At 38.0% G+C, this 17,560-nt stretch overlaps 1 pseudogene; it reads left to right on the top strand.

The window, feature by feature from the left end:
* Positions 1-588: 588 nt before the first annotated feature.
* On the top strand, positions 589-16,900 carry LOC131397889 (sulfotransferase 2A1-like; annotated as a pseudogene).
* Positions 16,901-17,560: the final 660 nt, after the last annotated feature.

Below are 17,560 nucleotides of genomic sequence, written 5' to 3'. Positions count from 1 at the left end.
GGAGGACACAGAGGGACCAGGAAGGAGTCGTATAATATCAACATTGTTACTTTCTAATTTAGGTTCAGATAATTAATTAGATGGTCTTAATTTTATCTGACTGAAGCACACAGAGACACAGTAGAAACGTAGAGGTTTAAGTTCTCCTAGAATCAAGATTCCGTATATTTGGTGGGCACACTCCCTTTGGCTTGTTGCATGAACACGAAACTGTGGCCCTGAGAGTCCTTCACGGGGAAAAAGAAGGTCAGGGCCAATGAAATAACAATTGCTATTTGGATTTTCTGTGTGGTGGATATGAGAATTCTCTTATCTCATGCCCTGAAAACCAAAAGGATTTAATAAATTTTCAGCATGTTAATGTTTAGATGGCAGATGAGAACTTCACGGATGGTCAACTGTCAACCTTGGGACCATATATCAGTACAGGATGTACTTCACTTTGTGGGCAGTCAAACTCCTCAACAAGCAGGGACAGATTAATAATTGTTCTATCTTTAGTATTAAAGCTGGTCTCCCAGCAGATGCCACAACCTACAACAGGGCCAACAGCTGAGACTCTAACACAAGGTACAAGAGCTGATCATAATGTCAGACGAGTATCTGTGGTATGAAGGGATATATTTCCCTATCTTGGGTTTCATACCTGAACTTCTGAGAGAAGCATGGGAGACATTTGTGTTTAAGGATGAAGATGTCTTGATACTGACTTACCCTAAATCAGGTAAGGAAGAAGGATCAGATTCTGAGACAGGCTATGGCCATGCCATTCATTCACTCAGTAGATGAAAGGAGGGGTTTCTAGCCAGATAATGTGCAATGCTGTGGGAGAATAGAGCTAGGCCCTAATATCATTTACATTCAGAGAAAAGGCTTTAGCCAGGCAGTTACCCAGTAAGATGAGTGTCCAGAGTGGGTAATCTAAGGTATTAGGGGAACCCAAAGGAGTGAGTCCTAAGGCAGAGTAAGTTGATTTCATGGAAGAGTGGAGGATGACCAGTGAAGTCTTTATAGAAGAAATAGAAAAAAATGTTAATTATGTGAGAGATAGATATGTTAATTAGCTTGAATGTGGTATCATTTCACAATGTATACATATATCAAATCATCACATTATATATTATCTATTATATCTATATCTGTATATATTATCACATTATATATTATCAAATTATATAATTTTTTTTGTCAGTTATACCTCAACTAAAGTGGGGAGGGATGAATAAGCACAACTATCACAGCCAAAAAAAAAAACTGTAGAAGCAATAGGGTCTAAATTGAGATGAAAGAATGAATGTGAAACTACTTAGTGAAAAGAGATATTTTCAGGTAAAGGTATCAGCATGGACAATGATCAGGAATTGGAAAAGAACCCAGAAAATCCAAGGGACTGAAAGGATGAGGATCACACTTCTATGAGGGGAGATGGGTAGAGGGACTGCAAATTGGGCAAGGACTGAGGCTGAAGACTTTGGAAGTGTCCTGGTGGTGAAAAGCCAAGGGCAGTGGGAACTAGATAAGGATTTAAACAAATAGCCAAAAGGTGGAAGCAACCCAAATATCCATTGACAAATGAATGAATAAACAGAATGTAGTATATACAAATAATGGAATATTATTCAGCTTGAAAAAGAATGAAGTTCTGCCACATGCAATAATGTGCATGAATTTCACCACGAGGACTGTGTGCTGAGTGAAATAAACCAGTCATGGAAGGACAAACATGGAATGATTCTACTTTGATGATGTATCTAGAATAATCAAACTCATTGAAACAGAAAGTAAAATGGTGGTTGCCAAGGACTGGCAGGGACTGGAGGGAGGGAAAATGGAGAGTTGTTGAATGGGTACAGAGATTCACTTTTATAAGATCCTTGCACAACAATGTGAATATACTTAACACTACTGAAAATGGTGAAGATGGTACATTTTATGCTTTTTATGCTTTACCACAATTGTTTTTAAGTCAGATTAAAATGAGTGACCATCATTTTTCCTTCTTTATCCAGGAACAAACTGGTTGGTTGAAATTCTCTGCCTGATTCACTCCAAGGGGGATCCCAAGTGGATCCAATCTGTGCCCATTTGGGAACACTCACCCTGGCTAGAGGCTGAGTATGGATATAACATACTAAAGAATAAGGAAGGCCCCTGACTCATCAGCTCCCACCTCCCCATCCAACTCATCCCCAAGTCTCTCTTCAGTTCCAAGGCCAAGGTCAGTGCTCAATGGTCAAGATGTTTGGTCAATGTTTTCCACCCTCTAATGTGCCTGGAATCCCCTAGACATCTGGTTGAAATGCAGCACCATTGGGTATGTCTGGCGTGGGCCTGAGATTCTGCATTTGGGGGTCTGTGGTCCCTACTTGAGTACAGGGTGTAAACCCTCCACAGTCTATACCAGCCAGGTGTAATCCAGAGGCAGAGTGAAATGACAACACCAGAATCTGGGAAAACCACATTTTAAATACAAGCAAAATTTATAAATGTGTTATATACTAGATAACTCCCTCTGTTGCTCTGAAAAATAATTCGCCAGTCTTACTTAAGTAAACGCCCACTGCCACTTAGGGAGAAGCAGCATACATAGAGTTGCCCATATGAGAAGAAGCTGGTTCATAAATCAACGCCTAAATCCAGGGAGACTGCTCTGGCATCATGGCTGGCTTTTCTAACCACTATGCCTTCCTATATATAGCTGTCTATTGAGCTCAGTAGCCACATGAATCTCTAATGGGACTGACAGATGATCCCTTGCAGGGAACATGGATATCCAGGATCTAGCATGTCTCAGATTGTTTTTCTGTTTGTTTGTTTGTTTGCTGAGGAATATTAGCCCTAGTTAACATCTGTGACAATCTTCCTCTATTTTGCATGTGGGTCACTGCCACAGAATGGCCACTGATGAGTGGTGAAGGTCTGCACCCAGTAACTAAAGCCGGGCTGCCTAAGTGGAGTACACCAAACTTAACCACTAGGCCATGGGGTCAGCCCCCTCAGATTGTTTTTAGAAACATATTTTCCTGGTAGGTGCTCATAGTTTTTTGATTTTTAAAAATGTTTTATGCTTAAATTAGATAGTGAAGCTTTCAATAGTATTCTCCTCTCTTGGAAATCTCACAATTTGTTGCAACACAATGAAGCTTTTTGTTTTTGTTTTTCTTCCCCAGTGCCCTGGTGCATAGTTGTATATCCTAGTTGTAAGTCCTTCCAGTTCTTCTATGTGTGCTGCTGCCATAGAATGGCAACTCACAGATGGGTGGTGAGTTCCACAACCCAGGAACAAACCCTGGCCACTGAAGCAGTGATAGCACTGATGTTTAACCACTAGGCTATCAGGACTGGCTCTGAAGTTTTGTGTTTTTTTTCAACCCATCACTTGTCAAGCTTATTTATACTACACTTATTTACCTGTGTCTTTTTGGTGTTTGTTGAAACCTTGCTTAGGGAAACAGTGGCCTAGAGAGAGTTGGGGCCTAGAATAATGTCAAAAAGAAAATTGGTGCAGATTCGAGTATAAGTCAGATCTTCAAATGCCACGTGTTCTTGCATATTTGTGTCGTACGTGCACACTAATCTTAAGTATTAGCTTGTTTAATTTTGCATATGTTTACAACTGGGTTAACTCCATGCAGGATATTTAGTCCTGTCAAAAATATCCATAAGTCATTTGGTCCATGACAAAAGGTCCTTGACATTTGGTCCCATCCAAAATATACAAGAGCATATTTGGCCCATGCCAAGTGGTTTTGGACAGGACCAAATATCAAGGACCTTTTGGTGTGTGGACACAATGTCTCCATGGACATTTTGGATACAACCAGATATCAAGCAGCTTTCCGTGTGGATCCAAATTCTTATGGAGCAAATGTCTTATGGATACTTTGCACAGGAACAAATATTTGCTAATAGGGTAACTGCCTTCCAGATCAGATTTCGAACATTTCCACTCCCCCAGAAAATTCCCTCCTGTGCTTCCCCAATCAATGTACACCCACATGGGTGACTACTCCCCTGACTTCTAACTCTATAGATTAGTTTTGATTGTACTTCAACTTCACATAAATAGACATATCATGGAATGTCTGCTATGTATCTTTAAATATAGAATAATTTATTAATCCATTCTCCTAGGTGAATCTTTAAACTATACGACACAAATATAACACCATTTACCATTTAAAACCTTTGGTTGCTTCCCATTGTGAGTGGACTATGACACCCAAGAGGGTGTCATGCTTTCCTCTTCCATTGTTATATTCTTAATATTACCTCAGTGGATGGTTCATAGGAACCTAAAAATATATATTGTTAATCAATTAAATAACTAATTTATTAAACGAATTCATTGATACTTAATAGAAATTTTCTAGGAATTGGCTTTTTCTCTATTTTTACAAAACCAAGAAATGAGAAATGACTGTATTGATTTTTTTGTTATCCCATTTTTCTCTTTAAGGTGATTTACCTCATCAGAAATCCCAGAGATGTTCTTGTGTCTGGTTATTTTTACTGGAGAATGTTGAGTTTTATTAAGAAACCAGAGTCACAAGAAGAATATTTTGAATGGTTTATCCAAGGATATGGTGAGTAAATGTAAAATGTGGAAGCTGGGGGATTGTCAGAGGCCTTTAGCCCAAGCTGAGATCTCTACATCTCACTATCCTGGGGGTGTAAGCCTCCATCACCATTGGAACCCAAATTTTAGAATTCCACATTATCTCCTGCAGAGCAGCAGAATCCTAGCCACCCTTTAAGCTGCCTCCATCATAAACCATCCTAGCTATGTTCTGAGTCTCCAAGGCCTGTCTAATATTAGCACACAGCACTCATATTCTTCTCTACTCTCCTAATTTGTGGCTCTCTGAAAGTCAGCTTTTCATTGGCTTCCTGGACAACACAATCCTTACTTTCCACCATTTTTTAGATTTGTCTTTCTAAAACTCCCTTAATCCTCTTGTCTTATCTGTCTCAAAAATGTATGCAATACAGTAAAATCTCTATACTTTTAAATATGAAGATTTTCTAGACTTTCTCGGGTACTTGAAATTTTGCAATTTTTATCAAAATTATATGATATGTCATATCTCAGCTGTGATATATCTCCTGAGCTTGTGACATGATTCTCTAACAGCCCATGGACCTCTTCACTGGAGAGAAGCATAGACATCTTGACTTCAATATGTTCAATGTTGAACACATTTCCCCCACATATCACAAGCTGCTCCCACTAACACCAACATCCTGATCTTATTCAATAAATAGAACCACCCTTCACTCAAGGTTAACATGATTCTGACATTTCATAAGTGTCCTTTGTTTCACATCCCGCTCCCCCATGCCATTCACCACTTTCTTTTAGCTGTTTATTATCCAAGTACCACAACCTTGATTAAGATCTTTTTTCTGGTCTCTGCTAAAGTGTCTCTGTATTTAGGGAAATTTTCCTTTCGATGCTGTATAGATAGCATCCTTTCCCATCTCTATAGTCTTATCTATTTTTCCCCCTTAGTACTTATCATCAATGAGTATGTATTCTATTTATGTGTTTATTTCATGTGTCTCCCCACTAAAATGTAAGCTCTTTAAGTTGTTAATTCTTGACTCCAGGTCCTAGAGTGGTACTTGCCACATAGTAAGCAGCTAATACACCTTTGTTAAATAGTGAATATTTGCTCCCCCTTCCTTCTGTGCTTTATTAACCAGAGCCACTGTTACTTCTTACCTAGATTCACATAACAGACTCATTATTGTTGTTCACACATCACGCGCTTTAGCCCTTCTAGGCTATGTTGCAATCGTCTATTAGATATTGAAAAGTTCACATTTCCTGAATTGTTTGCCCTGAGTGTAAAGTGCAATCTTCAAAGCCTGGCAACCGTGTTCTTTACTGAGTTGATCCTGGCTGAATTCTTCACCTATATCTCCTACTTTCCTTCAGGTTACTCTAACAGAAAATAGGCAACAGTGAAACGATATAGTAAAAGCCCAAACATGAAGAATACAACCCTCATCAAAGCTATATTTGATCTTGCCATTTGTTCTATAGTCTGAATTGTGCTCCAGCTGTCACCAGGAATCCAGCAAAGTCCAATCAATAGTGGTGGGTGATGAAGGCATATCCTGTAAACCTCACTACTATCCCAATATCTTGTCATCTATGCCTTAAAACTCACACACAGGCCTCTTTCTTATCCAGCCAAGAACCACCAATGCCAAATTCCATATTTTTATCCACTAATACCAACAACCTGAGTTGTCTGCTGCACCGTAGCACATCAATCCAAACTCTTTTCCCCATACCAATGAAGAAATCCTTGAAATTGAAGGCCCAGGAAATATTGTCCTTAGACCCAGGCAAGAGGAGACCCTGCTCTGGACCCTGGGAGTCAGAGCAGAGCTCTGCATCATACAGGATAACAAAGCATTAGAGGGTCCCCTGCTCTGGACACATTTTCCCCCCAGCAAGGTAAGGAAATTATAGGACTCCTGGAGCTTGCAACCCTTTCATCACCCATGCTCTGGGAACCTTAACTCTAGAATTTCCTATGAAAAAGACCCAAAGCATGCTTTCATGTCCTATGTGGTCCTCTATTCTGGCTCCCACCTCCAAAGGCAGACCATATCAGCACCCTGAACTCTGCTAGATTACGCTTGGCCGAGAATAGAATCAAAATGAATGAACTGTAATTACTGTTTGCTAGCATCACTGAGGCCATTATATTTTTGTCAAGTGCCACTTCCAACATTTTGTATGTCCATAGTTAGAAATTAAATGAAGTGTTTCACGTTTAAGGATATGCAAAAAACTGCTTGCCTGGTGCATGTGTGTGTGACTTTATATCTGGTTTATATACCTGAGTGTAAAGTTGTTGTGGCATAGAATATGTGGATTTTCAATTTTAAATTATAACATCAAACTATTTCCCAGCGTGGTTGTATCAATGTATATTCCCACAAATAGCATACGAGAGTTCCTGATACTCCTTATTCTCAGTGACAGTCATTATTGTCAGTATTTTTATGATTGTCATTATAGTAATTTTACAGGATAATTAGTGGAGAATGGGCATATTTTACTTAGTTTATCTCTTCACTTATAGACATTGTTTATCCCTCCTTTTATCTAAAGTTTTTTAATGTTTTACGTGATACTTTATGATTTTTTCTATAAAAAGATTTCAACTCTTTTAGATGTATTTCATTTCTTCTAGATTAGTGATACCTTAAAATTACATTTTCCAGTCATTGTGTCTGATTTGGGGATGCAACTGATTATGAATGTTTATTGGGTATTCAACAATCTGAATGAACTCTCTCTTTTTTTTTTTTTTTGTGAGGAAAATCAGCCCCGAGCCAACATCCATGCCAATCCTCCTCTATTTGCTGAGGAAGACTGGCTCTGAGCTAACATCTATTACCAATCCCCTTCCTTCCCCCCCACCCAAAGCCCCAGTAGATAGTTGCATGTCATAGTTGCACATCTTTCTAGTTGCTGTATGTGGGATGTGGCCCCAGCATGGCCGGAGAAGCAGTGCCTCGGTGCGCGACCAGGATCCGAACCCAGGCCACCAGTAGCGGAGCATGCGCACTTAACCGCTAAGCCATGGGGCCGGCCCCTGAACTCTCTTCTTAATTGTTTCCCTGTAGGTTCCCTTTAATTTCCTATGAAGTATAAATATAACCTTTAGGTAATCCTATTACCTTCATTTCTAATACACATATGTTGTCTTTATTTTTTCTTCTCTTATTTCCTTGGCCAGGGCTCTGGGACAATGTTGAATAGAAGTGATGATAGTGGTAGTATTTGCCTCGTTAATTTTGAAGATAATTATTTAAAAATATTATTTTTAACTTTATTGGGAAATAATTGACAAATATAATTGTATATATTTAAACATGATTATTTGAAGTACCTATACAATGTGTAAGGATTACCAACATCAAGGTAATTAACACATCCATAACCTCACATAGTTATGTCTTTGTGTGTGTGTGTGTGTGTGTGTGTGTGTGTGTGTGTGTGTGTAGCGGGACTGCTTAAGATTTACTGTCAGTAACTTTAAAGTATGTAATTCCAAATTATGAACTATAGTTACCATACTGTACATGGAAACTTTAGAACTTCTTCTAATTGAAGATTTGTACCCTTACACCTACATCTCCCCATTTCCTTCTTCACACAACCCATGAAAACCACCATTCTATTCTCTACTTCTATGAAATCTGATTTTTTTTTATTCTGTATGTAAGTGATACCACACAATATTTGTCTTCCTCTGTCTGATTTATTTCACCTAGCATCATGCCCCTCAGTTTCATCCATGTGGTTGCAAATAGCATAATTTCCTTCTCTTTTATACCTGAATAATATTCAATTATATATATATATGTATATATATCTTATTTTCTCTATCCATTCATCCATTGAAGAACATTTAGGTTGTTTCCATATCTTAGCTATTGTAAATAATGCTGAAATAAACATGGGTGTGCAGATATCTCTTCAAGATGCGGATTTCAATCCTTCAGAAATATACCCAAGAGTGGGATTACTGGATCATATTGTAGTTCTGTTTTTAAATTTTTGAGGAACTTCTATACTGTTTATCATAATGGTTGTACCAATTTACATTCCCACCACCACTGTATAAAGGATTCCCTTTCTCCACATCATCACCAATGCTCAATATCTCTTGTCTTTTTGATAATACCCACCCTATCAAGTGTGATTTGATATTTTATGGTGGCGTTGATTTGCCTTTCCTTGATAATTAGTAAGGTTGAGCACATTTTCATATACATACTGGCAATTTGTGTGTCCTCATGGAAAAATATTTATTCGGGTCCTTGCTCATTTTTTAATTGGACTATTTGGTTTGTTGCTGTTGAGTTGTATGAGTTCTTTATATTTTGGATATTAACCCCTTGTCAAATATATAGTGTGCAAATATTTTTCCCATTTCATAGGGCTTTTTCATGTTACTGATTGTTTCCGTTGTTGTGCAGAAGCTTTTTAGTTTTATATAGTCCCACTTGTTTATTTTAGCTTCTGTTGCTTGTGCTTTTGTTGTCTTATCCAAGAAATTATTGCCAATTCAATGTCAAAGATCTTTTCCCTGTGTTTTCTTATAGGACTTTTATGGTTTCAGGTCTTACATCTTTGATCCATTTTGAGTTAATTTTTGTGAGTGGTGTAAGATACGGGTCCAGTTTCATTCTTTTTTGTCTGGATATCCAGTTTTCCCAATACCATTTATTATGGAGACATCCTTACCCCATTGTGTGTTCTTAGTGCCCTTACCAAAAATTAGTTTACCGTATATGTGTGGGTTCACATCTGGACTCTCTATTCTCTTCCACTGGTCTATGTGCCTGTTTTTATGTCAGTACCATACTTTTTTTTATTACTATAGCTTTGCAATGGTGCTTGAATAGTGCAGTAAGTGTGATGCCTCCAACTTTGTTCTCCTTTCTCAGGATTGCTTTGTCTCAGGATTTGGAGTCTTTTGTGGTTTCATACACATCTTAGGATTTTTTTCCTACTTCTGTGAAAGATGCCATTGAAATTTTGATAAGAATTTCATTGATCTGTAGATTGCTTTGGGTAGTAAGGAAATTTTCATATATTAATACTTCCAACCTAAGAACACAGGGTATCTTTCCATTTATTCTTTCTTCTCAATTGCTTTCATCGATTTTGTGTGTGTGTGTGTGAGAAAGATCGGCCCTGAGCTAACATCTGCTAATCCTCCTCTTTTTGCTGAGGAAGACTGACCCTGGGTCAACATCCATGCCCGTCTTCCTCCACTTTATATGGGATGCCACCACAGCATGGCTTGACAAGCTGTGCGTTGGTGCGTGCCTGGGATCCGAACCAGCAAACTCCAGGCCACCACAGTGGAGCACACGCACTTAACCGCTTGTGCCACCGGGCCAGCCCCTCTTTCATCAATGTTTTATAGTTTTCAGTATACAGGTCTTTCATCTCCTTGGTTAAATTTATTCCTAAGTACTTTATTGTTTTTGATGCTATTGTAATGAGATTGCTTTCTTAATTTCTCTTTCAAGTGGTTCATGGTAGTGTATAGAAACACAACTGATTTCTATATGTTGATTTTGTATTATAAAACTTTACTAAATTTGATTATTAGTTCTGCTAAGTTATTGGTAGAGTTGTCAGGGATTTGTTTATATAAAGTCATGTCACCTGCACGTAAAGATAATTTTACTTCTCCCTTTCTGATTTGGAGTTTTTCTTGCCTAATTGCTGTGGCTAGGATTTCCAGTACTATGTTGAATGGAAATGGTGAGAGTAGACATCCTTGTCTTTTTCCTGATCTTAGAGTAAAGTCTTTGAACTTTTCACCATTGAGTATGATAGGTGTGCTCTTGTAATATAACCTTTATTATGATGAAGAACATTCCTTTTATACCTAATTTGTTGAGAGTTTTTATCATGAATCAATGTTGAATTTTTTCAAATGCTTTTTATGCATCTACCCAAATGAACAAATGATTTTTAGCCTTCATTCTGTTAATGTGGTGTATCATATTAATGATTTGTATAAATTGAACCACCTTTTCATCCAATTATGTATGATCCTTTTAATGTACTTTTGAATTCAAGTTGCTAACATTTTGTAGAGGATTTTTGCATCTATATTTATCAGGAATATTGCTCTTTAGTTTTCTTTTCTTACAGTGTCCTTATCTGGCTTTAGTATCAGGGTAATGCTGGCCTCATAAAGTGTGTTTGGGAATTTTCCCTCCTCTTCATTTTTTTTTTTTGATTTGAGAAGGATTGGTGTTAATTCTTCCTTTATTGTTTCCTAGAATTTACCAGAAAACCATCTAGTCCTGGATTTTCATTGTTGGAAGATTTATTATTATGGATTAAATCTTGTTACTTGCTATTGATCTATTCATATTTTCTATTTATTGATGATTCAGTCCTGTAGATTGTATGTTTCTAGAAATTTATCCATTTCTTTTAGGTTATCTAAATTGTTGGTGTATAATTGTTCATAGTAGTCTTTTATGATCTTTCGTGTTTTTGTGACAGCAGTTGTAATGTCTCCTCTTTCATTTTTTAAAATTTGAGTCTGCATTGCTTTTTTCTTAGTTAGCCTAGCTAAAGGTTTCTCAATTTTGCTTATCTTTTTAAAACATCAGCTCCTATTTTCATTAATTAGTTATATTGATTTCTGGTCTCTATTACACTTTTTTTCATACTCTGGTTTTTTTTAATTCTCATTTTGCTAAATTTGGGCTTCATTTTTTTCTTCTCTTTCTAGTTCCTTAGGTGTAAAGTTTGGTTATTTTTGTGAGATCTTTCTTTTTCTTAGTGTATGATTTATAGCTCTAAAATTCCCTCTTCGAATATCTTCTGCTGCATACTATAAATTTTGATATGTTGTGCCTCCATTTTTGTTTGTTTCATGATTTTTTTATAGCCCTTTTGATTTCCTCTTTGACTCCTTCCTTGTTCCTTTCTCCTGGATTCATTTTATTTATTCATAAGTTATAACTTAAACTAGTTCTCATAGCAAAAGTGGTAAATTCCCTCAGTATTTTGCCTGAAACCATCTTTATTTTATGCTCATTCTTGAAAGATAGTTTAACTAATTGGAGTTCTTAGTTGATAATTAATTTCCCACTACACTTTGGAGTTAAGAAGGCCTCAAGTATGTTAGACAGCCATTCAAAAGTATAAAATAGTTAACATGTGGAGAATGAGATGAGAAGATTTACCTCCCTAGAAAATATAAAATATAGAGAAGGGAAATTTTCAAGAAACATGCCTGAAAATTTCCAACATTGATGAAATCTCAGTTTGAATAACCACATCTAGCCTCGCAAAGAATTATTACAAACAAATCTTCACCTAATCCCTGAGAAAATTATAGTAGAAAAAAGGAAAGAAAATCTTAAAGCAGAGGAAAGACAGATAATTTTCTAAGGAACAATAATTACAATAGCAACAATAAAGGCAGAAAGAGTGAAAAATATCTTCAAGGGCTGTGGGAATGACCTATCAACCAAAAATTCTAAACACTGAACAGACTAGGGGCAGCAAGAATACCATTCCTCAGACCACATGGCTCCAGGGTCAGGATCTCATTAGAGACTCTTGAAAACTGGGTACAGAGTTTGCTTCGAATGAACAAGGCTCATTACAGGGTAAGTCCATGATGTTGGGTAATAGTTATCCATCTTTACTGTCATTCATTCAGCAAATAGGACAGGCCTAGATGTGCCAGACGTTATGCTATTAATTGTGCCCCCAAGGGTGAACATAAGATGGATCTCTTCTTTCATAGACTTTGTAACCAACCCTTTCTTTCTGCCTTCCTAATATGCAGTGCCATATGGATCCTGGTTTGACCACACTCATGGCTGGATGACCATGAAAGGGAAGGAAAACTTCCTGATACTGAGTTATGAAGAGCTGCAACGGGTAACTATGGTTATTATGGTTAGCACAGAACCTCTCACCACCATCTTCACACTCTCTAAGTTCCTTCCATTACTCTGTGTCTCTATTCCACCTTCTCAATTGAGGTTTAGCCTTTGAAGGGTAATTAGGAGTGAGAATAGCTCTCTGCTCTTCAGTGCCATACTTCTACTTGATACTGCCCAAGCTAGATGCTCTCTTTCTTCGTGTGTTCTTCTTTGTTTTATTTTACAACCCCTAAAGGTCTTTTTCATACACTGAGACAGAGTACAGTGGCTTATGCTCACACTGACAATGGTACTAAAATTTCTAGGGGGAGAACACATGATGCTGCTGATAACTTATTGGTGGGAGGGGACAGATAAAGAAGATGGGAGTGGGTTGAAATGAGTTTGGTTCCAGAGATGTGTCCAGCTGTCTGATAAGCCATATTTACTGATAGAAGAAAAATGAAGTCATTAAATCAGTCTGTGTAATTTTCCTGAGAGGCCAGTACTAGATTTAACAGTGATGGGCAGGAAAAGCTGTCAGATGATGCTCAAAACTAGTAAGGGTGGGGACTGCCATGGTAGCATAGTGGTTAAGTTCACATGCTCTGCTTCAGGAACCTGGGGTTCTCTTGTTCAGATCCCAGGCATGCACCTGCCCACTACTCATCAAACCGTGCTGTGTCAGTTTCCCACATACAAAATAGAGGAAGATTGGCACAAATGTTGCCTCAGGGCAAATCTTCCTCACCAAAAAACAAAAACTAGTAAGGGTGATTAAACCATTTGAAGAAGAACTTGACCTATTAGCAGTATCCTGGAGAAAAGAGAAAATAACGTAGACATAGGCTTTTGATTCTGAGAAACATTACCTCCAATCATATTCCTCTGGCTACTTCTCTCCAGTTCTCTATGACCTCTACTTGAATTACATTTTCAAAAAAGAAGCCTTTTTAAACAATATTAGCTACCTCAGATACATGCTCCCATACCTTCCAATAATTATTCTTTCAAGCTGAAAAGGAAGTTTTATTGAAGTTATTTCTATAGTCGTATGTTCCCTGGTTAAATAGTAATGAAGGGTCTTGGGTTAAAGAAAATATTTTAAAGCATTAAACCTCTAAGAGGAAGGGCTAAGATTCAAAGCAAAGTTTCTCTGGTTATAAAATCCATTTTCCTATAATATTCACCCAGGATCATGTGGCAAGTACTAATCATTGAGATACTATATAAGAAGATAAAATGAAACTCTCTGTGTTATTCAAATGTTAACTGTGGAAAACAGTATTAATTGATGGCACAGCCAGGACTTGAAATCAATCCCTTCAATCTTTGTCAATTTCTCCCTGAACATCTCCTTGCTTAATCATGATCATAAATGTCTAGAAGACTAACTAAAACTCTCCTTGGACAACTCAGGCCCTATATTTGGTGATAGTGCCTCCTGAACTCAAATATACTGGGAAATCCATGTGTATCCTGCATCTTTTACATCCTTTGTGTTCCTTCCTCTTTATCTTTTCCTTTTCATCCTCCTAGACACATCCAACTCAACTGCTTCTTGCTCCTCACATTTTTCCTCTCTTCTTCCCTCCTATCTTCCTTCTCTTCACATTGTTGTCTCCTCCTCATCTCCTTTTCCATATTCTTTCTCTTTCATATCCTCTCTCTTGTTTCTCCTTCTTCTAGGACACAAGAAGCACTGTAGAGAAGATCTGCCAATTCCTGGGCAAGAAATTAGAACCAGAAGAACCAAACTCACTCCTCAAGAATAGCTCTTTCCAGGTCATGAAAGAAAACAAGATGTCCAATTATTCTCTCCTCCAGGGTGAATATTTAGATAAGAATGCATTAATTACAAGAAAAGGTAAAGGAAAATGCTCTCCCTTCAAAATGTATCAGAATATGTGGAGGGAATTCTGGTGCTTACAGTAGGGCACTAACTGTTGGGACTAGGGAACGTTTGACTTTATCAACTCTAATTGCTCATCACCCAGAAAACTTCCAGCTGCCCTTACCAGAGAGTCTCTTTTCATAGTACTCATGTGGTCTTCAGGCACTTGGAGGAAGTTCATTAGACCTGCAATGGTCATCTGACTTATGTGAGGTCATTCAGATTCTCTCTCCTCAGGATTTGACATGGTGTATATCCATTCTACAAACACTGACCAGGTTAATTCACTACTATGCCAACTTGTCAGCTGGGATTGACCTGGGAAATGAGGACAGGCTTGCAGATACTCATGTTGGTGGTACCCCACTGGTGATTTAGTATGGAGAACAATCCTGAACAAAGAAATGAATTAAGAGTGACTCAACTGAGAAAAGGAAAGAGGAGAGACTTTTCACTTAGTCGAGAGCTTGTCTTGCTATCAGACATTGTAAGGTCCCCCATGAGGAAAGATTAACCACGTCCAATTCCTTGGGTCAAGAGGAATGGAGAGGGTCTACTGCATGGAGTAGGAGCCCATTGTCCCAGAACCCCATAGTTCAAATATATATGGGATGGTGATCCATGGAAGGAAGTAATTAAACGATTCAAAAGACCTTAAGCAGGTGGTGGTTGCCACCTAGGCAAAGGTAATGGGGGCGACCACCCCAGTGGGCCAGGCGGTCAGAGAATCAAGAAAAAGATCATTCTTGATCCTTAAAATCTCATGGAATTTGCCCTGCTAGGTAGTGGATTTGCTTGGGACCCAGGATCCCTTTCTTCTTTCTGAGTTCTCCCATTTGGAATGGGAATATCTATCCTATGACTTTCCTACCATTGTATTTTGGAAGCAGATAACTTGTTTGTTTTCACAGGTCACAGCTGGAGAGGAATCTAGCCTCAGGATGAATCCTATCTTGAGTCTCATCCATGTCTGACTTGCATGATGTTTAGATAACATTTTGAACTTAGAGTTGATGTTGGAATGGGTTTAGGCTTCTGGGCAATTGGATGAGGTGAATCTATTTCGCATGTGAGAAGGGCATGAATTGAGTGTGTGGAGGCCAGAAGGAGGAGTGTTATAGGGTGAATTATGTCCCCTCACAATTCTTGTGTTGAATTCCTAACCCCAGTACCTCAGAATGTAACTATATTTGGACATAAGGTCTTTAAAGAGGTTTAAGTCAAAATAAGATCCTTAGGGTGGATCCTAATATGTATAAATGATATCCTTACAATAAGAGGAAATTTGGACACAGGAATGCACAAACACAAAGAGAATATCATGTGAAGACAGACATTTACACAGCAAGGAGAAAAGCCTCCAGAACCCCACTGACACCTGGGTCCTGGATAGCTAATGTCCAGACGTTGAGCAAGTAAATTTCTGTTGCTTTTTAAAAAAAGACCTCTAGCGAGCCCAGCCTTCAATACTTTACTAAACTAGAAGTGAAAGGAATACCTGGCATAGAGCGATTGTCCATTCTTAGATTTCCTTTTATGCATCAAGGTTTGGCAGAGTTTAAAATGTTATATTTACACATAATGCTTGTGTGAAATGGCTAAAAGGACAAAAGATGATTGCTTACAGAGAAAGACAATGGGGATTAACAACTCAGATTTTGGGGAGGGAAAAAATAGAGTGGATGCAATAGAATTTGACGCATAATTCAATGAGTACAACCACTATTTTTTGTCTAGGATGACTCCTGCAGGAGGCCATCATATTTGATTTCAACCTTTTCCAATCACTCGTGGATTCGTTAAATGGCATAGAGAGTTGAGAGGGATAGACACAATAATGATAATAACAGCAAACAGCTACAGTGTGATTATTATAGATAAGCTGGTGATCTGATTCCACATGTAGTTTGCAATTGACTCATCAAAACAATCCTATGGGGTATTATTTTCCTCAGAAAAATATGATAACTGATGCAGCTAGTAAGAAATAAGTCTCTTTAAAAACCAAGTGTCTAATGCTATAGACTAAACTTCTAACCACCATGCTTTATGACTTCAATATATTAGGACAGAGTAGACTAAGAATGAATAGGTTTGTGAATGAAAGAAAGAAAAGCAAGAAAGAAAAGGAATAATATTCTGCTTCTCTATCCCAGATGTAATCTGTGTCCTTTCATCTGAAAAACACATACAGGTACAAGATTAATTTTTAAATTAATCGTATCAGTAGTTATTTATATAAAACACGACGCACTGTAAAGTCATATCAAATGTTGGCTGTTCTTGGTCAAGGGATGTTGCTTTTGGTGTACTTTCACGATGTTTAGGGCACTTTTCTGCTCAGGACACAAGAAAAATGCTCTCATTGTCCCCTAGGGACTACACAGTGTGTTGAGGTCTTGAGACCTAATCTCAGATCTGATCTGAGTCTCTGTTTCATGTTTGTCAGGCATTTCTGGGGACTGGAGAAATTACTTCACGGTGGCCCAAGCTGAAGCCTTTGATAAAATATTCCAGGAGAAGGTGGCGGATGTTCCTCAAGACCTGTTCCCATGGGAATAATGTTCAAAAACTTCTGGGTCATATATGAATATTGACCTTGTACATGTTCATGGCTGAGGGTAATTGCGTAAAACCTGTATTTATCCTGGAGCACCTAATTATCAAATCTTTGCATCTTTGAGGACTTGACTGTTAAAAATTAGCAGAGTACCCCTAATTCACTTTGCAGCATCCCAGATTTTTTAAAAAGTTTGTAACATTTCATTCGTACAGAATGATACAGAAATAATATAAGTATTACCCAGAAGTATGTTAGAATTTTTAAATAAATATGAGAAATTAAATTAAGAAGCAATTAAGGGGGCCGGCCCGGTGGCGCAGGCGGTTAAGTGTGCACGCTCCGCTGCGGCGTCCCGGGGCTCGCTGGTTCAGATCCCAGGTGCGCACCGACGCACCGCTTGGCAAGTCATGCTGTGGCAGCGCCCCATAAAAAGTAGAGGAAGATGGGCATGGATGTTAGCCCAGGGCCAGTCTTCCTCAGCAAAAAAAAAGAGGAGGATTGGCAGATGTTAGTTCAGGGCCGATCTTCCTCACAAAAAAAAAAAGAAGCAATTAAAGCTTCTTTTACTTTCTTTGCATGTATCTCAACAATTTATTATTCCTTAAAGTATATAATTACTAAAATAGTATTATTCTCTTACTATGTGGCATTTGACTATA

Source organism: Diceros bicornis, chromosome 34, assembly GCF_020826845.1.
Source record: "Diceros bicornis minor isolate mBicDic1 chromosome 34, mDicBic1.mat.cur, whole genome shotgun sequence".
Lineage (NCBI taxonomy): Eukaryota > Metazoa > Chordata > Mammalia > Perissodactyla > Rhinocerotidae > Diceros > Diceros bicornis.
The sequence above is the reverse complement of the archived record's forward strand: the minus strand, read 5'-3'. Positions and strand labels throughout refer to the sequence as shown.